Genomic DNA, 22,984 nt, shown 5'->3' with positions numbered 1-22,984 from the left:
AGAACTTTGAATTGTGAGAGGATGCCTGACACTCCTGCTGTAAGAGACGTAGGAAAGGCAATTTAGGAAAATATCAGAAGCTAAATGTCTTTCTTGTTGGAAAGGGACTTCAGAGAGGCCAGTAGTTTATAGTTAGAAAATGTCCTCCTTTTGTTATAGTTACACTTCTTATAGCCATGTGGTTTGCTATGGTTTTGTAACTCTATGTATGTATGTTCTGTTGTTGCTCTGTAAGTGCAAGAAAGTAGCAGGTAAAGTAGGAAGAGGAGAGACTGTGCAAGAGGTTTCCGAGTGTTTCTTGTGCAGCTACAGGTGGCTAGGTGGTTTACTCACACCATGGGAGTTATGCTAATGTCTGTGTTGGTTGTGAATAGAAGCCCACTGCGTCTCTGTCTCTTTCTATCAGTGCCACTGACACACTGAGGGCCTTCGCCTTCGGCTGCAAATTCACAATGTATTGCATTTCAAACAGGATGTGGGATTGGTGGCACATGTGAAGGGTTTTCTTTAATCTTGCGTTTGATCTACGGCCTTGCAGTGATGCTTTTCTGCATGTGAATGGCCTGTAAATGCAGATTCATACAAGGGGTTTGTTAGCCGGCGTGAGCTGAGTTTTTATTGTAATAGAGCAATAATGAAAGGAAAAGCTGGATGCGGGGCCCATGTCGTTTTTGGATCATTGTCATTAACTGTATGTGGCAGTGCAAACAATGAGTCTGGAAAAAAGCACGTGTGTGTTTTTTGTGAACAGTTGGTGGTGTACTTGGATGGGAATCTTGAACACTGTTGTTCTTTGCCTGTAGCGTAGAAGATAAAATTCCAGAAACAGCAGTGAGTCCATAAAGTTTAATTCAATAAGATGAAATCACACAGATAAAAAATGTGCTTCAATATCAGACAACCAGGCACATCCATAAAACCCTTCAGTCAACTTTATCCAAGCACCCGTATAGTTTTATGATACATTCCTTTAATTCCAAAGCCAAAGGATTGCGAATACGATTGCTGCACCGCCTAATCATTTTTTAACTTCAGGATGAAGCTGACTATGTTTGGACCTTATCTTCCTGTGCTACAGTTTAAATCCCTGTTGACTTATTGCCGTGTGCAGACACTGCAAAGAGGTTTTTCTGGGACTCAAAACGCTGCCAAACTCAATCTCCTCTTGGAGCAGTTTTCATTACCTGCAACGTGGGAAGAAAGGACGCCGTTGAGCTGTAATCAACCCTAAAATGTCGTCAGTATTACTAAAAGTAATTTCTGTTGCTATAAAGTGATGATTTGGTGAAATACGTTTGGCCATTGCTTTGCATCGTGTTTCCTCACTTCTTCTCTTCCATCACTCTGCTCCTGGTGAGGGTTTTGTTATTCACAACTGTGCTAACCTTTGCACCAACGCTAATCAATACAACTCACAGCTAATAATCTGTGAACCTTACTCCGTCTGGAAGGGATGGTGGGACAGTCTCGTGCACACCTCACTATCTGGTATCTTGTACACACGTTGGAGCAATGACCTATTTTAAGACCGCTAGCGTTTCCTCTCACTACAGGCACAGTGCACTGCCTTCAAGTCGCTAACAAAAGTGTCTTTCATGGTAATCAATCAACAATGGTTGTCTCCTCTTGTTCTCTTTCCCCTAACTGGCCCCTGTGGCCACAGGCCAATCAATTCCACTCTCTAGTTTCCAGCTCTCTCATTGGCTAAGAGATACAAGATTAGGCCCAGCCTGTATTGTTGGGCCTAAAGGTTTAGCATGGTCTGAAAAGAGTGTCTCAGCAATTGTATGAGTGAGTGTGTGTGTGTGTGTGTGTGTGTGTGTGTGTGTGTGTGTGTGTGTGTGTGTGTGTGTGTGTGTGTGTGTGTGTGTGTGTGTGTGTGTGTGTGTGTGTGTGTGTGTGTGTGTGTGTGTGTGTGTGTGTGTGTGTGTGTGTGTGTGTGTGTGTGTGTGTGTGTGTGTGTGTGTGTGTGTGTGTGTGTGTGTGTGTGTGTGTGTGTGTGTGTGTGTGTGTGTGTGTGTGTGTGTGTGTGTGTGTGTGTGTGTCAGGGAGACTCTTAAACGGAAAGGCTTGTGTGTAAGGTGGCCAGCAGCCCAGATATGCAGCCCAAGCGGAGTTTGAAATCCAAACCACACAAGAAGATGGAGTGTGAAAGACAACAGACACAGAAGTATGTTGTATGTCTTTTCTCTGACTGAACACAAGAAACAGAAAGCATGGAAAAATATCTTCTCTGAACCTCGCTCGCATATAACCTACTGTGTATTCTCAGGAGCTCAGTGATACTTCAATTTTAATCAGGGGAAAGAGTAAGGAGGTCTAACAGCATAATGAAGTTAGGTCTAACAGCATAATGCAGTTCTAGAGATACAGTAGTGCAGCTTCTTGTCAAAGAAATCTCTTTACATTTACATGTAAAAATACATTTTTGCATTACAATACACCTAAAGAAGACACACAAATGCAAAGCTCTGTGACTACAATGTACAGCAATGTAGAGGAGAAGGCTGAACAGACCCCCCCCCCCCCCCCACACACACACACCTCCCAGCTTGCAAGGCAGCAACAATAGGGATTAGCTTGCTTAACTGTCAAAATGTGTGAAACACACAGACCAGTGTCTCTCACTAATAATTGTATTTTCTCTCTTTTTCCTTCTCACTTTCTAACACACACACACACACACACACACACACACACATACACACTCACACTTCTACACACTGACCATGACTCTAACTGCAAACTGTGACCGGGAAATAACTGCTGAAGAAACAAAGGAAATAATTGCACAAGAGGAATTGCATAAGTAAAAGTTTGTTTCGTAATTAATTGTCATTTTTTCCCTCTCTTCTCAGTTTATGTTTGACATCATGTCGTAGTTCTCCATCAGAGGATCGTCAACACAGATTTAAAACAGGGTGGGGTAACTTCCACAACTGGTACACTTTATTTTTAAGTAATAATATTTTTATGAAAAATGATTTGGATCCCTCAAATATAACATTCCAAAGATGCAAAAGCAAAAATCACTCCCCGTCAAAGCACTTCATAAATTCTTCTAGTTTTCCAAATGAGCCATATAATCTGAAAGTCTGCCTCCTTATCCTGCTGGTTTGCAAACAATGTTTGCAGGGTCAGCCAGTCCACACACCACAATGGATAAAGATCCATAATCCTGCTCATGCAGACACACAAACAAACAAAATAACCCTGTGGCAGAGAGCTTTAGTTCTCGGAGAATGTCGCAGACCTGCACAAAACCTGGCAGCCTGAGTGACACCGGGAAATATCCGGCTTACACGGTGTGACTGCTTTCTGCCCGAGTCCAGCCGGTTCACTGAGCCACAGGTCAGGAATGACTCCGTCAAGGGCGACTATTGCACATAGTTGCTGAAATGTGATGAAATTATGTCGGAAGACTTTAGCACCACACAGTCACATAGTGCTTGACTCGTAGGTGCCCATCACTCTGGACAGCTGTGAAGAGATACTGACAGGGGTTTGCTCTTTCCTGTCTTTGGCGTTCATGTGCACAATTTTTGTCACCTCGAGTAATTCTTCCTTTTTTTGATTTCTGTTTCACCTCCAATCTTGCTTCTTCTCCTGTTGTTCTTGTTCTAGCATCGAATGCTTGAGACGTGTGGGTTTGTACATGGGGTCAGACTCAAACAATGTGACAACCTCTCCTCCCTCTGCCACACACGCTCAGCCACAGACACACACATACACCTCTCCCCTCACTGTCAACCCTTACAACCAGCTTCAGCGCCTCCTAATCAGATTCTTTGTAAAAGCGCTTTGACCAGATCACCGTCATGGAGCCCAATGCAACGAGACAGAAAGGAGAAAGGGATACCCAAACTGGGGCAGAGGGCCTTTTTTTAAAGTATGTGTGTGTGGTCAGTTTCCAGTCAAAACCTTTGACTAACAGGATCCCTCTTCTGAATCTTGTGACACACATATACACCGCATACAAACACAAGCAGCCGCATAACTAGTGTTATTGTACCCTGACCGTAGATGACGGCTCTCGTCAGCGTTTTTGGGTTAAACTTCCTACCACAGTGTTAGAATTCACACAATTGGTACATGTGTGTAAGCGTGCATATCCAGCTCAATATCTCTGCATGGAAAAAAATGTTTCCTCTGACTCGGGTATGTAAGCTTGAGTCTTGTCTGTCAGCACATTTTAAGAAACACAGGGGGAATGTTTGATTTCAAATTGCACATGGATGCACGTACCTGTGACTTATCCGCCCAGTCAGCTAAAATGACAAGAAATTAGACGGGAGTGGGGGGAAAGAGAAGTGAAAAGAACAATTGCGAGAGTACACACCCTCTGGAGGAAATGATCTTTCGCAGATCTCTTTACTAAGCTCACACGTGGCACATTTAGTCAACTTTAGAAAAACAGACACCCTTATTGAGTGATTTCTCTAACTTCATTACGAGCTGGACAAAGTTAAGAGTAACCTTTACCCCATGACGTGTTTTCACCACTTGATCTGTGTAGTTTTAAGAAAATGGGATAGGATCGTTTCAAAGTGGAAATATTATTAGATTCAGAACAGGCTGCAGTTCGGGGCCAGACAGTGAAACTTAACTGTGCCGTAATGGATTTGTTTTTACCCCAAGTTAAATTCTCAAAGCAACCTAAGGTCAGCCTGAGCTCCAGTAATTCCATCAGCATCTAAATGATTGGAAGTGTAGAAAAAATGATCGTCTGGCCTTCTGACGCTCTAATTTATTGGAATCAAAGATGTCAGCTGTTTCAACCTCACTGGTTTCCATCTGACCCCCGACATGAAATCTGAAGGATGTTCACCCCCCCCCCCCCCCCCCCCCTTCTTTTTTTTTTTCCTTTTCTTTACAAATTACAATATGGAGGGTTATCCACCATACCATTTAGCAATTCTCACACAGCAGATGCAGAAATCCTGCACAAATTTACAATGATGTTAACAATGTCTCAGTATGGACATCGCAAACAATTGCTCGGTTGTGCAAAGAACAGACAGGCCGGAGAAGCTGCATCACTTTGGATCATATGCACACCTGCTCGCTCTCTTTCTCTCCCCAGCACACGTGTATTCAGGCATCACATAAGGGAAGCTACTGACAAGGGAAACTGTATATCACATTAACACACATACAAGTTAATTGCGATGAGTCAAAACAACAGCAAGGTCGCCGATAATGTCTCACTGAGGGTTCAAGTATGCCCAACACAGATGTGTTATCTCTTGGTTGAGTGTACCGCTTTACATCTAAAACGTTCCTGTCTCAGCTGTTCAGTGTTTAATACTAACACCAGCTATGAACCAAAGGTGGTGCGAGCTAGCGCTTGAATATTTTTGCGAACATAGTACCTCTTCAACCCAGTAGTAATATTAGCATTAGCTAGCTTATGCCAATGTTAGCTAGACTCAACGATTACTGTGGCCAGACGGTTGTTTCTGGAAAGGTGTTCAGTTTAATTCTAACAACACACACAGGGAACCGAACAAGAGTGGTGATTTTATTGTTTGTTTGAGTCTGCAGGCAAGTGTAAACCTCTTACATAACCATATAGTTTAGTTTGAATCTGCCCTGATCAGATGCCTGAACCAGATTTGTTCCTCGGTTGTTGGGACTCACAAATCAGGAATAAATTGGCCTAAAACTCCAGTAGTCTGTGTTTTTGGTGTTGTTCCAAGTCTTACTGTTTCTAACGTGAGCACAAAGTGTGTTTAGGCTGTAACCACAAGACCTGCTGTGACTTATGAGCTGTATTGTTAAACACTTTCCTGTCACTTGATCTGTTTGTAGCCTGTGTAAATGTGCGTGTGTTTATCGATCGATCTGCTCGTCCTTCAACATAAAATCCTAAATATGTCAACGAGGACAGCGGGGACCCGTTTTTCCCCATCTCGCGCTATCTCCTCATCTTTTTGTTTATGTGTGTGTCTGTGTGTCTCTGTAACGGCCGGGGTCATCAGTTAAGGATCAGACTTCACCTCTGTTGAGAAACACTGAGATAGGAGTTTCAACAAACAGCGACGGATTTTTCCCATATCTCACTGAAAGATCGCGTGATAACATGTTTTGGCTGATGGGAGAAAAGGTCTCAGCCTTTACGTCAGCTTTCAACAGCCACTTTTTGAAACATTCAGAAAGGTCTCCTATTGTCTGATATACGGAAAACCCAACACTCTTTCACCGTTTTGTCAAATAGCTGATTATCCGGAGATTTGTAGTCTCTTCTGAGCACTTAAAGCTGCTGATTTGCAGCAAGAAAGTACCTAGGGGTCTTTTTTTAAATGAAGTATGCGAAACAAAGCTGATTTTTTAAATGAGTTTCATGTGGTTTAAAGGTGCTGGCTTCAATAAAACTCCAGCCTCACTTAAATGAGCATTTATTATATCAGATTCCTGTGACATTATATTCCAGTCCTGTGACATCCTGCTGCTGAATATTTAGACTTTTCCCCTCTGTAGTTTCATGAGTCTTTTATTATGTACAGATTACGTCCTTTGCAGAGCAGCTCACACAAGGTTATTTTCACAACCTTCCCCATTTATCAACATAAACAACTCTGACACAAAGTTAAAAACACGAGAGTAACAGCTCTTTTTATGGTGCAATTGCAATAAAAATTCTGGATGTTCTCCAGCAATCAATTTTATGGACGGAGTGAAAGCACTCAGGGTTATTTCAGTTCAAGATGAAAATGAAGTGAAGCTCAATCGGATGGAGAATAGAAACAAGTCCTTAACTAATTTCAGATGTACTGTTTTATCTCACATCGAGAAATGAAAAGGTTCTGAAATCTTTGGCAACAACTTTTTTTTCCCTCCTCTTTGAAAGCATTTACTAGAGGTATATAAACCAATAATACAAATCGTTATGATGGATTCATTTGGCAGTCGCTTTTGTCCATAGCAGAATTATATAGCAAGGAGAGCTTTGGGATTGGAAGAGTCACAAAAAAGTGTTTATCTTCTTTTTTTAACAGCAAATAGAGCTCAACCTACAGGCATTCCTTACGTAAAAATGTCAAAAAAATAAAAATAAAAGTCAGTGGTCAACAATACTTTTTACGATTGGTATAGGATCTTGTTTGGGGGGGGGGGGGGGGGGGGTCGTCATTCCCATAGTGAATAACTGGCTGAGCAGTAGACCCAGGGAGGGAATAGAGGGTGGTTTATATGCTTATGTGTATAGCTATTGCTGTAAGGGAACCAAATGTAGGTTTAGTAGAGCTGAAGAAATGAACTTGAACTCCTCGTCCTTTTCCTCAATGCATCTAGCTGTAGGGCGGCACAATACAACACAGTGTCATCCTTATCACAATCAACACATCACAAAAGTCTGAATTTATCACAAGAGAAAATGATCATATGTAAAGAAAAAAATATTTCTCAATCAGTATGTGCACATTTGACCTGTTTGATGGAGGCCCACACATAGGGGTCATGCTTTAACAAAATGTTGATGCAGTCAGATGAAGCTCCAGCTCATTATCAGCTACCTTCAGATTAATTGATGCCAATTAAGTGATTTTTTTTTTTTTAAAACTGCCTTTTTGGTTTCAGGAGGAACATGTTGCAAACACAACCATTGTATCAAACAGCAGAATGAAACACAAACAGAGTTAAGATGATATGCCTTATGTAATATTTGTTTAGTAACCACATTTGATTTCATTCTTTAAATATTAGACACATAATAATAAGTAATCACACATCGTTAAGTTTTCTCAAATCATGCAGGCTTATTATGTTCATTGAAAACAGGCAGCTTTTATCTGGGTTGATTTTTGTATTTTTATATCACAAAATACTTGAAAAAATATTGCAATGTCAGTTTTTTCCAACATCATGCAGCCCTATAGCTACCCCCATAATGCAAAGTGTAGATACAGTGATACATTCGTATGTCTTCAACATCCTTAAATCATTTATAAGTACTTTTTTAACATACCTGTGAAACAGGTATATGAACACTTTAAAATTCAGTCAAAACAGATAAAAGCTTGTGGCGCTGTGGTTAGTGTGCGCGCCCCATGTATGGAAGCTGTAGTCTGCCGGGCGGCCCGGATTCAAATCCGACCTGTGGCTCCTTTCCCGCATGTAATTCCCCACTCTCTCTCGCCCTGATTTCCGACTCTATCCACAAAAAAAAAAGAGTTAAAAGCTGTAATTTTACGACTTTAGTTTTCCTTTTGTTCGAGCTACCTACATCTCTACATTACCCTCACTTAAAATGTATTTGAAAAGGTCACTGACTCAACAAATACAAGTAATGGTACATGCTTCTTGGATCTTATTCTAATGTATTTGTCTTGTGAACACACACTTCTATGTCATTGTTCCTATTTTATCTCATATCACAAAGGTAGGTTTCTTAATGAGGCTGGGTTCCTAACCTCCCCTGCACAATGTTTTAACTTGTATCACTCTTTCTTCTTCTTTTTTTATAATAATGTGCAAATGACCTAAACTGAATTAAACTAAGACATCTCAGTGGGTAACTTAGACTGCAATTATCCATTCTAATGGTCTTCCATAGCAACTACTGTATCCGCTTGCCGTCCTTGAAGAAAGCACTTAGTGGGTTTTGTTAGTGACCAGCAGGAGCGGACATCTGGGAGGTAAAAGTGAAAAGTACATGAGTGAAAGAATGTGACATGTTGCATAAGAACATGAGTCCAGAACAAACCCTGCCCTGATGAATGAAGGTAAGAACAAACTGCTTAATTGTTAAGTACAATGGTGCTTTTCAGCAGTCTTGTGGGCAGACGGAGCTACTGTGTTAGTGGAAGAACAGCATTCTCACATTGGCAGCAGGTCCGCTGTTCCAAAACCACTTCATCTGTCCTCTTCCAGTCTGGCTAGCATACACCTCTGCTGGTTTTGGACAACACAAACTTTGGAAAAGGAAAAGCATAATTCCCTCCTCTCTTTCTCTCACTTACTGACTGTTTCTCTCTCTTTTAATGCGAGTTACCCCACACATACCAAATTTGCACGGATGAAAAATGTCAAGGGCAGACCACCTGGCTATTCCATGCCTGGTCAGAGGAAAGTCTTCCCGTTCTCATCAATGAGGCGCAGTGTGCGGAGCGTGCTCTGTCCCACTCACATATCACTGCCATTAGACAGGCATGTGCTGGGCCGTCTCCAGGGCAGCGCCTGCTGCTCCTCTCACTAAAGTCCCATTCAAGGTAATCTACACCAGCCCAACCAATTTCACAGGTGCAAAAATGTGTAACGAGGAGAACTTGAAACATTATTGCGATGTTCAGACGATCCGTGGGTGTATTCAGCAGCGTGGAAAGCTCTATTTTATGAGCCCAGGAGCTGTTGTGTTGAGTATGAAAAGCAATAAAGGACAACAGGGGTTCTTCAAGCAGACACATACAAGTATAATAATACTTCAATAAAAGAAGGGGAAATAATCAACACAATATTTGTGATTAAGAATCAAATGTGTGTTTGTTGTTCCAGTCTAGTAAAATGTCAAGGACAGGTAGTGAATATAAAGAAAGGAAAGAAAGAACATAAAAACAAATATATACAGTCAAATTATATAATATATCAAATCAAAAGGTAAACATTGTAAAATGTTCCCCTAAAGTATTAAGATGTATGGTTGTTTTCAAATTAATACTTTTTCGGAGTTGAGTAGGGATTTTAAGCTTTGTAGTTTTCTTTATGTCCTGCAATTTATTTTGTCCTTTGACAGACGGCTGCTTCCCCGCTAGTTCCTACTGCTGCCATTAGTTTTTGCAGGTTTGAACCTGTGTCTTTAAGTTTGTCAAAGTCAAGTTTAAACCAAAGAGAAAGAGGTTTTGTGTACCATTAAAAAAAGGATTTTGTAATCTTTGTTAATTTGTGAGTCCAATTTTGTGTTGGACGATTTATCTTTAAAATATTCAGTAATCTGTCCATTGATCTCATCTTCTGTCTCATTATTTCCTCCTCAGTTTTCTATTTCGGGGGTTAGGGTTAGTTGACTCAGCTCTGAACCCTTTTTTTTGTATATATTTATGTGTATATGATCATAACAGTGTATTTTGTGTTTTATAAAGTATTGTGTGCTGTGACTCACCCTCCGCCCCCCAAACATGTTTTGTCTTCTTTTTATGGACACCAGATACTCATTCAGACATACACACTAACATTTTCCTTCCACTCATTTTGTTCTGCATCATGTGTGACCTGAATTAGTAAGGAAAACATGAAAACAAACACCAAACATTTAGCTTGTGTGTTTGTGTGCATAAATGAATGTCTGTGTTGTGTATGTGCTCTGATATAACATGACCATTACAGTTCTTTCCCTCTGCCTCAAATAGTGTGTTCAGATAGATGTAGGGGAAAGAGCTGCAGGCTGTAATGTGGGGGAACTAGATGTCCCAGGCTTAAGCAGAAATGTCTCTGCAAGATGAGAAAACAACCTTAGCTGTTGTTCTTTGCTCTTCAATAGAAAAACTATCCAAAGTAAAAAAGATTGTAAAAAAGTTGCTTTATTTGGATGGATGGACACAAATTTAAGAATCTCTCCCTTTCTCTCTCTCTGTCTCTCTGTCTCTCTCTGTCTGTCTGTCTCTGTTTGCCGTGTCATTTTAGATTAGCCGGCTAAACTCAGTACTTACTGTAATTAATCTAAATCTATCCAGATGGGGAATGGTTTCAGTTTCATCCGCTACAAGGAACAGTTATTAGACGCTGTATCCTTTGGGCATTTTCTCTCATTATTTCTTTTTTTTTTTTTCTTCTGACAGTGCAAGTGTCCTTCTCGTGACAACAGATTTGAGGACAGGCTCTGAGTCACAAGACATCTGTTCTCCTCCCTCCATTTATTCAGGTCCGTTAGTGCTGACAGACACCCTCTGTACCCCTCTCTGTGTGACGGGCACTGAAGACTTCCATTGATCATCCTCTTGGTCTTGATCCCTGAGCTCATCCGTCTGTGATTATTTCTTGTGCATGTTCGTTTCCTGGGTCACTGTTTTGATTATTGTAGCAGTCTGGTTAGACTTTGTGCCATTTGTTATAATTTCCAGAAAACAGACTCCTCCCTTCCTGAACTTGACTGCTGTCATCCTGTATGTATGGCCTATTATGGCACTAATTGTTTCCATTGGATACGGTATATAAGGCATTAGCCATGGTGTTATGGAGCTATGAATAAACAGTACCACTTTGTCCTGCTTTAATATATATATACAGTATATCATTCAGAATATAACCATTAATGATTTAAATCTTCAATTTCACTGCCTGGAAAATGACCAGAAATAAATTCCAATGTCGGTTCAGCTCTTTTTTCTCTCTCATTTTGCACTTGGACAAGCTCAAAAGGCGATTTAATTCTGACAAGTGTTTGGAAACCATCATTGTTAAGATCGATCATCACTGCTGGAAACAGTGTTCCCCCTCTGTAAAACTCATTCTTTTACTTCAGACCTTTTGGCAGAATTTGAACCCGTGCACAGCTACAGAACCACAATCAATATACTCTGTAAGATCTCAGACAAATGTATCAAGGGCTCCAGATGAAATGGTCTCAGTTTTGGCTCCTCCAGTCAGACCATCCCACAGATTCTTTGCATTATCCTGTTCTCATATGTATAAAATACAAGCCATGTTTTTCTACCACATGGACATAGGGCTCAAAATGTTATTACACAAATCAGTCACCTTCATTCTGTTTCCCTCACCTACTCTCTCCTGCTGTGGTCTCGCCTTTCTTTTTCATCCTATTACTTCTTGAAAATGTCAAAGCGATTGCTGCTGATGCTTTGAGGAGTCTGCTAGTTTCTCTGTCGCTGTTAGGAGGTGATGGGACGTTTGGAGGACAGTTCAAGCTCATGTTCCTGTGAGACAGAGAACAGGAGAAGGTGTAATTTCCTGAGTCTAAGACCCCGGTGGGCTCTAAAAATAATCTGGGCTCGCTGTTACAGTTTGGAAAATGTCTGGTTGATTAAAGGTAGCTAAGCCAAGACATTGTGTGATCTGGTCCGGGGCCACCCTGAGCAGCTTGGTAGGTATAGACCAAGGTACTGCCTTTAAGTCCAGGGCTGTGGATCATCTCAGTAGAGCTGCTTGAAGAAAATGAAAAAAAAACATAAAGCTAAGAATTTTTAAAGGGATTTATTGGATGATCCAGGGATCAGAAAGAATAGGGAGGGACCACAGACGTTATGAATGGACATAGCCAATTTGACAATGCATAGGTTTGTTGACTGATTCCTCAAAGCCATGACTTTGACATGTTGGCCGCCGCTTCTTTGGTTTGCTGGAGCCATGAGTGACCTGATTTGGACTACAGGGTTGCTCTGGAGATGAGCAAGGGGTTGACAAGTGCAAAATCGTCACAGTTAATTGGTCTACTCCAGTGGCTAATTAATAAGCTGATGGATTGGATTCTATTTTTCGACTCGCTGGCTGGAGTTTATTATCCATTTAGACCAAAGAAGTTAAGAATGTCGCAAACTCTCTTTTAGCATGCTCGTGTTGCAGTAGGAACAATGAGTGGCATGTGGACAAATTTTGAGCAGTACACCATATGCATATCATTGAACAAACTAAGTAAGCCAAGCACACAAACACAGTCTCATACAACCCACTTCAAAAAAAACAAACTATCCCTTTAATTTAATTTAAATGGGTGGAGGTGTAATTAATTTTTTTTTTATTTGAGTACTCTGATTACCATATGAACTAGTAAATGATTACTTGCTAATTATATATTATGTATCTGGACTTCGACTCTGTAGTAACAGCGACTTCATGGACACATTGTGTGCAGTTCGAATACAACGCCATTAGCTGGTGGAAGCCTTCTCCTTTCACAAAAATCAACGGGAGCATATCTCCACCCAAAATCTTTGTTATTAGCAGGCTAGTCTTCTCAGCTCTGGTATCATCACAGTCACATGATATCATCACAGTCACATGTGATAACAGGGCTAGATAAGATGTGATGCGAGACTTCCTGTTGCCCGCTGGATTCTTCTTGTGCTTTAAGTGCATGTGGTTAAGCATAGACCTAGTATTTATTTGATATGCAAGTTGAACGCTGCGTCTACTGCATGTTATCGTCTGCTTTTTTTTGTCATAGTACTTCTAGAAAACACTTTTCCTGGTCAGTGCTAACTGAGTTGAACTATCGTAGCCTAAAACAATGTGTGCACAGGTCTGCAAGTATAAACATTGCTCCAATAATGACGTCAAAAATGAGTACTCAAGTAATCCTATCTATCCAAAACCATCCTTTGTATCAGACTGTAAACATGTTTAATACAGCTGCAAAGTCGGTCATTGTAATATGGGGTCTGAAGGGGGTTGACTCGCCTTTGGAATCAGCCTCAAGTGGCTTCTCAAGGAACTGCAGTTTTTGGCCCTTTTTTCAGCTCCACAGTTTGCCCAAAGGGAATGACAGGAGAAGACATTGCATGGTTTAATTAGACGTAGCAAGCCTGGGGAGATGATGATTGTGCACATGTGCAGCCACACACACACACACACACACACACACACACACACACACACCGCATACACACTCAGCTGTAATTAGTTGCATTTATGCATTAGTCTCTTCCCTGTCAGGTTCGTGCCAGAGCCCAGCACAGGGCAGGAAGGCTGTCTGAGCGAAGAAAGCACAATACACTTCAAAGCAAAAGAAAACTGGCAAAGACAGCAAGATGGCTGGGTAGATAGAGAGAGAGAGAGGCAGCACGCATAGAGAAACAAGGGGAGCCGAATGTCTCTCCAAAACACACTCCATGGAGAGAAGTGGAGACAAGAGAAGGGAGGAAAACTGAACGCACTGCATGCTGAAGTTATTATCTTCTTTATTTCTCTGCATCTCAGCATACTTTTTTTTCTTCTTTGGTCCTCTGTGAGAATTGATGTTCATATGATTAGGGGAAGATTTCCGACAAATTGGTCGAGATTTTTACTGATGAAAAATGACTGAAATTACTGTAATTGTAACAGACATGGCTGTGCTTTGTCTCTCTCTTCCCTTCTAACACACACAGCCTTTAGTCCCTCTGATTGAGCTTAAATGAAGTAGCCAGCACTTCTGGGAAGAAGTGGGCAGAGTTCTGCATTGTGTGGCTGCTGACTGATACCTGCGATGATACAAACCCTGTGTGAATGTGTGTGTTATTCCCTCTGCATGTTACTGTATGAATCACTGCGTGCAACTATCACATTCTTTTAATTGCACTAAAAAGCTTCTGTGTGTGTGTAATGAGGCCTGACATACACCTCTCAACAGAGAGCAGCATTATTTCATTTTTAAAAGCCTGAAAGCTGTCAAGAGTTGCTGTTAGTGTGTGTGCTTCCTCACATCATATTTTTTGTTGATTGCCGGTGCTCTTAGACGAGACTTGGCTCTCCTGTTTTCTCCCCTTTATGTGACTTGTTTGACAAGAGCTTTCTCAGGATTGGCTTTCAGTGCCAGTGTATCGCAGAACAAAAGTCAAGATCTACTATCCCAGGTTCCTCTCGGGGTACAAATGCGTTCACATAAGAAATCTGCCTTGAAATTTTGTAGCACATGTATTTGTCACTTGCCGTGACCAAAGGCATGCAATGTATCGTTGAGGTTATGATCTTGTCGTGGAGTCTGCTGAATTTCAAAACATCAGTTAATAATTTGACCTCTTCTGCTTGCATTGTATTACTTCCAGCTTAGCCATAAAGTACATGTTTCTCATTAATAGAAACCAAGGTTAAAGCAAGAATAATTTAATTTTTAAATGCGGTGCACATTGTCAATTTTGGGTGCTGCATCAAGCAAAGGGTGGCACCACTCTTCCCATAGAAAAACAATAGCACTGCCAGTACAGAGCGGTTTTTACTGCTGATCGTGTGTAAGAAGCCGAAGTCTGATAACACAAATGTGCCGACTTGTCAGACGAAGTATATTCTTGGCCCACATGCTGAGAACTGAGGCACTGTTTCCCTTTAATCGTTCCAAATGTGTGTTGTGACTGGACCATTAAAACATTAATTGTGCCTCTAAAACAAAAGATGGTGGTTTATTAGAAACAGGCAAAAACAACCCAACTGGATTTATTATGTTCCTTCTGCATTTGTGCCCAGATGATAGAATAATACGAGCCCTTCTGTTCTTTCCGTTATTAGTCTCAAGCTCTGCTCCTTTTATGTTTCTCATTTCCCAGACACTGATGCATGGAAAAGAACTGCAGATATTATGTGTAAGCTCATCGGTCAATGATTACGCTTCTCTTTATCAGAGGAATTAGCTCAACAAAAATCTAAACCAGAGTACTTTATATTATTGTAACTCCATGGAGATAGGATTCAACTGTGGGATAAACTTGGATATATGTTATCCTCGTGCCTTTTTTTCTCTGACTTCTGTCTTTTGCATTACTTTCTTTCATCCTCCAGTAGAGGGAGCAGTGGACAGGGTTGATCTTTGGCCTCTGGCTGACCTCTCCTGCTTGGGTGACTTTGGATCTGAGGGGGGGCCTAATGTTTAATTACCTTGATCCCTTTGTAAAACTGGCAAGAATCGAGTCAAATCTCACACAATTAAATTGTTGTACCAGGTTTGCATGAAAATTGACAGGTATCAAGCTGTTTTTTTTTTTTGTTTTTTTTTACATACGTTGTATGAAAGGAACGCTAAGTCATACCTGGTACCTCTTAATAATGAGGAGGTGGATTCTGCTGATGGAGAGTTGGATGACATGCTGAAAGGTCGGCCCTCAGGACCGTGCCATCTGCTCCACCATCTGAAGGCAGGAAACTGACTGGCTTCATTTTAATGTCTACTACAGACTCAGTCTGTATTTCAGCCACAGCAAGAAATGAGCTTCCCAACAGCCCCAAATCCTGCTGTCACAACACGGCATTCTTGTTTGATGGGCTGAATCCTCACTTTCATATATGACTACAGTTGTTTATTTATATGGTGAGAAAAAGAGATGACATGCATTTATCGGGGCTTTCTTCTTGAACCTTATAAATTATGGTTTATTTTGCGACTGTTAAGGGACATTCATGTGAAATAAATCTTTGTTGTCTGTACTGTACACCTGGTGTCTTTGTTGTAGACCTGCTCCTGTTGCGCTCTTGGAAATGGAAAAAAAGAATCATTCATATATAAAGAATTTACCATAAATAAACATCACTTTTTTTTAAAGAGCATGAAACTACACCACAGTTAACAAAGATACACAGTATCACAATTCTAACTGGTAATTCAGTGTTCAACACTTTTTAATGGAATAAGGAAGACGTGAGTATAGTCAGCCTCTCAGATTAAGACCACTTTGCAGTCAGAGATAAACTTCTCTACAGGTAAAAACATTACACAATGCAGGTATAAATGTAAAAGGACCACATGTTTTGCATTTACAAAATATTAAAGCATTAACCAGTTTGTATGACTTGTTTATTAGGTTGCATTGTTTTTTAAAGATTTCTTTTTGGGCTTTTTGTGCCTTTTAATGGAGAGATAGGGCAGTGGATAGATTTGGAAATCAGGGAGAGAGAGTAGGGTATGACATGTGGGAAAGGAGCCACAGGTTGGATTCAAACCTGGGCCGCCTGCTTGGAGGACCATAGCCTTCATACACGGGGTGCACGCACTAACCACTGCGCCACCAGCGCCCCGGTTGCATTGTTTTTAACCATTCCTCATGAAAGTGGAATATTTTACAGACAAAGACATTTACTCACCTCTGTTAACTTTTAGTCTTTGTCATAGACTTCACATATCTAATGTGTATCATCTTTGAAGTTGTCCAACTCTCAGTCCTCATTCAGAACGATCATGATTCTTCCGTCCTGTAAACAAACAGCAGCCAGATACCTGGCAGGCTGCTCTGCTGGATCTTTGATGGAATAAATGCATTTTAATCTGAGCAGAGACTTGGCTGTGAAAAACACATCTAAAGCCAAACGGCACACCAAAACTTTGAGGGGGATTTTTTTTCTCCTCTCTCTCTTCTTCTGTCTTTTTCTTTTTTCTCCCCCCTGACAGCCTCATTTTTCTTCTCTCAGTGGGATGGCTGCGGGTGCTGGTATCATTACACTCCACTACATTACAGAGCACTCTATCATGGGGCTCAGTCCGGCAGCTTTCACGCTCACTGCTGTCAGTATCACTGACAGGCCTTCACTGAGCAAAGTCCTGAGAGCTCATACATTCTGCATGTTTAACAAGTCGCCCCTTTGTGTCTGCTGTCTCACTGTGTGCTGCCAATATTTTCAGAGCACCATACAGGGACAGGAGCTCAATGTACACAAAATGCCTAAAAGATGTGGCTGTCATCAACTCAGTAAGGACTGTTTTATTTGAGTTTTTCTTGTCCTCTGCTCACCCCAGTGTTCATTCAAGATGGAGTGCACTTTGGAGTCTCAAAACTCTCAAAATCAATTATTATGTAAGAAGAACAGAGTCCTCTCTCTTTTTCTCCCGCTCCCTTTCTCCCACATCTTTCCTTTCTGGCAGTGAAGACTCATGCAGCGTCATCTTCCTCCTGGCAGGACCCTCACTCTTCATTAGAGGCTCATTCTGATTATTGGAACAAGGCCCTTTTTTCCCACCACGTGTTCCTCAGCTTGTGTGTGAGTGTGTATCTGCATAATTTACTCCCTTCCTCTCATTATTATCAATACTGCTGAGCATAATCTAGGTTAAAACCCCCAGGCGGATCGAGTGTTGCTCACATTTATACTATTAAAATGACTGTATATGCTTTCTTTTAAGTCAAAGAGCTATTCATATTGATACAGTAGTATTTTTTTAACCATATTTCACAAATCTTCTCCAATCAATGTTAATAATCTTGCTTTTCAGATCAAATCAATGTGACCACAACAGCTTCTGCACTGCTGTAAGTAAGATGATTTAGTCAGTGTCATCCATGTAAAGCAAAAGTAACAGAATCCCCTCACCAAAGCATGAAATCACATCATAGCGTTACTGTTATAAATGGGTTTTTTTCTAAACCAGTGGCCTCTATAATAATTGCGTACAGTGGCTTCAATGTTTGCAAAGAAAGTTCAGACACAAAGCGTTTATTTTTAGTTCTTATAGCTAAAATCAAACGTGCTGAAAATAGTGTAACTCAATGGATGAAAACACAGAAACACTGTCTGGAAAAGTCGCAGTGCAACACCGGAGTGAAGTGTTTGTGGAAAGTTAACTCATTATTTATTCATTAGTATATTTTCACTGCACTAGTAACTATTCTAAAAGGAAAAAAAACATCTTTTCATGCCTTATTTTTCAGATATTTTTGGGACTGTTTTTACAAGACACAAAAACAGATACTAAGGTGAGGGAAACTATGGAAACGAACCAAAAGTATACGTATGTAAGAGTGCTGTAAGTTCCACCAGCTCAGTGGAAAGGCACATGCGTCTCAGAACTCTACCAATGCTCTAAAAGCTTTTCCACAGAGGCCCGTGTCAAGCCTGTAAGGGCAGAGAGACCTGATTTTACTCCATGGTTTTCTGAAGAAAAAAAAAAGTCAAAAGAGAAAATAAAGTCTTCTCATCCTGTAGCCACGGCGAGTTCATCGTTTAATTGGAACGCAAAGTGAGAAAACAAGCCCTGAGGATTTCAGGCTTTCACTGCACTGCCTGCTTGTTTACAAATCTAGCTTCATTATTTTACAAAGCCCCAGATTAAAGCTGGATAAACATAGTCACTGAATGAAGATGAGCCAAGGCTTGCATGTTCACATTGTGACTGTGTTTCAGCGGGGAGGGCTCTTCTCTGTGTGTGTCTTTAAACAAAGCTGAATGTGTCTTTATATGGCAGTGCAGCAGTGCACATATCAGCAATCTAGGCTGGAATCTGTTGGCTCCTCTCATTTCTCTCATCCTATTTTCCCTCTGGCAGTGGGTACACTGAAAGACCACAGTTGTCACCAAGGCAAATAGCGGAAAAATTATTATTCAGTCAGACAGTGAAAGCCTGTGAAGCATCATTTTAATGGGACTGCAAGGATGTAATGGTTTGCATTTCAAGTGGTTGTAACATGAAATGTGTGTGTCTTTCTGTATGAACATATAGAGTCAAAAGCAGTGATTGTCTTGTCATTTGTCATTATTGAAGCAAGAACACCAGGCTTGTAAATCATGCATTCGCTTCACAGTGCAGCAACACAAAGTACAGGAACACATCTATGCATATATCTGGAGTCAGTTCATTACATCAGCATTTAAATCAAATCACTTTGATAATATAGCACATTTAAAACTAACGTGTTGATCCAAAGTGCTTAACAGTTGATGCAGACAATGAGCAAAAAAGTAATGTATTATAAACAATTTATTTATAATCAACTGTATTTTAATAGCACTTTACTACACTTAAGTAATACATAAAAAAAATGGTAATAGGTTGGAAATAAAAAATTTTAAAACAGGCAAAACTGATAAAAAAAAACAGTTGTGAGTCATCAACATAGAAGTCGTATAAGAGGTTGTATATTTAAAAATAGAGCCAAGGTGGAGTATGCATATTAAAATGAATAGAGGCCCTAACATTGAGCCCTTGGGGATGCCACATTGAATGGGAGCAGGTTATGACGAGCATCAGTGAAATACTAATCTGCACTCATATTCCTATAAAACAAGTGTAATATCAGTCCCTCCTGCACATGTTGCCTCAACCTGGCAGGAGGATTTTTCATCTCTTGCTTGTCACTATCTCCCTCACTGCTTAGTTGATATCATTGTAACGATCCTAAGTTTACACATGTACACATCGCATCCTCTCATCCCTCATTTTGGTTTTTAATCTATTGTTTTCTGTCTTCCCCTCTTTTCGAAAAAGAGGTCCCTTTCCTTGCAAACCCCATCTGTGATTGCTCAGAGGAGCTAAATCCTGCTGATGTATGTCCCTTGATCGAGAGTTATTAGAGGAAGACCTGTTTTGCCTCAGGGGTGACACTCTGCCTTTTCCAGCTGTTTGATTCTGTTGTGTTCTATTTTTAGCCTGGCTTTGAATAAACATTCATACAGCTTAATTAATATTCAGTTGAGTTGGTGTTGTCCCTTCTGTCATGTTCATGGCTTTTCTGTTCCCATGTCAGCTGATGGACATGGTCATGAAATCACATTTGGATTAATATAAAAGGAAGTTGGTCATCACCTCTGATTGTGTTTTGGCTCATTTTTTATTTTTTTCACTTTTTAAAGTCTTAATCAAAGGCCCACCTAGGGACCTGCAGGTGTCCAAGGCATCCTATAAATAGTCTCTCTTTTTTTTTGCCATTTATTCATCCTTTTGATTGGCCCCCATCTTCAACTCTTTTTTTGCAGTTGTAAATTTTGGTTGATGAAGCTATTTTCACATTATCTGGTGCAAACTGAACCAATATCTCCGTTGATTTGCAACATTTTCGGCCATCACCGATATCGAAGCGAGAACATGTGTTGGTTCAGAAATGAAAAGTCTTCAACTTTGATCCGATTTCCAGCAAAAGGGACAGAACCACATCCCTGCAGGACCAAGCCAACTGTTGACAGGCCACACAAACAAAAGCCAAATAATTCAGTCTTCACTGGTGAAATATAGAGAATGTGTTGCAAATAGTTCCGAATGCAGACTCACTGAAAAACTCGCTGTCTTATTTAGTTTGACTTCAGGATCCAAATTGTTGAAGGCATTTGAGGAGATGTTTATTTGCTTTGAAAGATTCCAAGTTAATATATGTTTTTGGTCTCAGCGTTCTCATTTCCTCTCATGTTGGAGGAGAACAAGATCTCTTTCTATGAGCTCCTCTGACAGTATCTGCGTATTTGTGTGTGTGAGAGATTCCCAACTTGTGGTTAAGTCAATAGAAGAAGGTTGTTTGCTATGGCACAATGCCCGGACATCTTGGAGATAGAAAACACGACGGTACGCCTGAGTACAAATCCCATGCATCAGTGTCTTGTACAGGTAGCATGTTCCTGCAAACAGAGACGCCGATAACCCTGTGAGACACATACAAGCTGCACTCCATAAACAAATCTGCTCCAGTGCTCCAATCCCAGCGGCAGAGGATAATTTAAACTGTCTATGTTAGGAATGCAGAGGAAATACAATCCTCTCTCTCCAGCTCTGATTTGATTGCCAGGAATGGGGGACAGGTCAGCATACCAGGCAGCAGAGTCGCACATAAATAAACAATAAATGAAAACAAGACAACAAACACACATAAATAAAGAGATTGACCTTGAAATATTTTCACAGGGGACTGTCTCCAAACTGTATTTTTTTACAAGGACACAAATATCTGGTATTTTATTTTCAGTGTAAGGATCCAAAACAACAAGTTGATGCTGACTGTGGATATACAGTAATTGCCCTCTATGTTATTAGCTCATGGGGATTTATTAATCTAATAAAGTTTCCTGCCCACAACAAAAACAAACCAATTTAACTGTTGCAACAGTATTTCTTTGTCTGTGATTATCCATCTTTAATGAAACGCTTAGAAGACTCTGGTAGAAGTTAAAACAAGGCCTCTGTGCCCATGACAGCTTTGGATAGAAGCATTATGTTTTCATGTTGGCGATTTATACCCTTTCTTGTTCCCTCAATATCTCAAGAATGCCTTTGGGGAATTTATTCAGACTCAGTCCATGTCCATTAGACTTAGTGATAAACTGGTGGTCAAAGATCAAGGTAATTGTTATCTCTCATACAATGTGTTTGTCCATTACTCAAGATTTGATAAGCGTATAATTACACAATTCCAATGTCTAATAGGATAGAAAGGTCACATATGGTGGAAAATACACTTTAACATGTTTTTCAAACACTAATATGTGTTCGTAGTCTGTCTACCAACCCAACAATTCTGAGAAAAGTCCATCCTCTCCATTTTTTGCCCTGCTCCACTTTTCAGAAAATGTGTGCTCAAACAGGCTGTTGAAGATTTTCCCTTTGTGACATCACAAAGGGCAGTAACCCCTCCCCCAGGTGGCTGACACTCCCACAGCTAGGTGTTTGTTCTGATCTCTGAGTCTGCAATCTCACCGTAAACAGTCGGATGGTGAAAGAAAGCCAGAGAGGCGCAGACACAGAAACGTCCCGTTCTAAGCTGAAATAGAGGGGTTCATAGGCATGATTAAATACAGGACTGAAGTAGATTTTTGGCAAGAAACTTCACAGACATGTTTTGGGGGGCTCTGAGATTTATTTAAACTTGTTGTAAAGGAGTTTAATCCGCGCTGGATAAAACGCAGGATAAGCCAAAAGCAGCGAAGGAATGGGCATCAATAGATAACAGATACTATGCATGAGTACATGACTGATTTGTTTAGTGTCCATACAAGTGAATAGTGGACCATGTCCTCTCGCTTGTCACCTCTGGTACTTGTTCTTTCTGCCAATGCAAAGAGAGTTTTGACAATAGCATGCTCTGCAATAATCGAAGAAAGCAAGGCATGTAAGAGCTTCTTATACTGCTTGGTTTTCATGGTAATGTATTCTGTCGCATACTTTTTAATATACCGATCCCCCCCGGCCCGGGCTCCGTTGACATTTGTCCATACTCAGTAAAATACCTACAAGATAGAAATAATATTAAAGTCAGACAAAACATGTTTTAATGTACAGTAGGGACTGGTCAGTGAACTCTCCTCCACAGCCCAGGTGACGGTTTGATTAATCCAACATGTCAAAACCACGTCAACCAAGAAACCTCCACAAAGTGCTTAATGCTACGTTAACGCTGCAAGTCTACGGACACAAGAGCAGAGAAACCACACTCATAGTTAGTGTTTTCTTTACTCCTTTTTTTTCTCTTCTTTGCAGGGTCAGTATCACCGTCTTCAACATCTCACAGCGCAGGCTTCAAATAGAAAATGACAGTTTTGGAGTAAAACGGAAACCAAGAATGTTTTGCTGAAATAAATATTTCATGAAGTATGAAATTCAACGAGGCGATTTTTATGTGTGGTTGTTTTGTGTGATCCTCGTTGTGCATGTGTGTTAGTG

Source organism: Labrus mixtus, chromosome 6, assembly GCF_963584025.1.
Source record: "Labrus mixtus chromosome 6, fLabMix1.1, whole genome shotgun sequence".
Classification (NCBI taxonomy): Eukaryota; Metazoa; Chordata; class Actinopteri; order Labriformes; family Labridae; genus Labrus; species Labrus mixtus.
Note: the sequence above shows the minus strand (reverse complement) of the source record.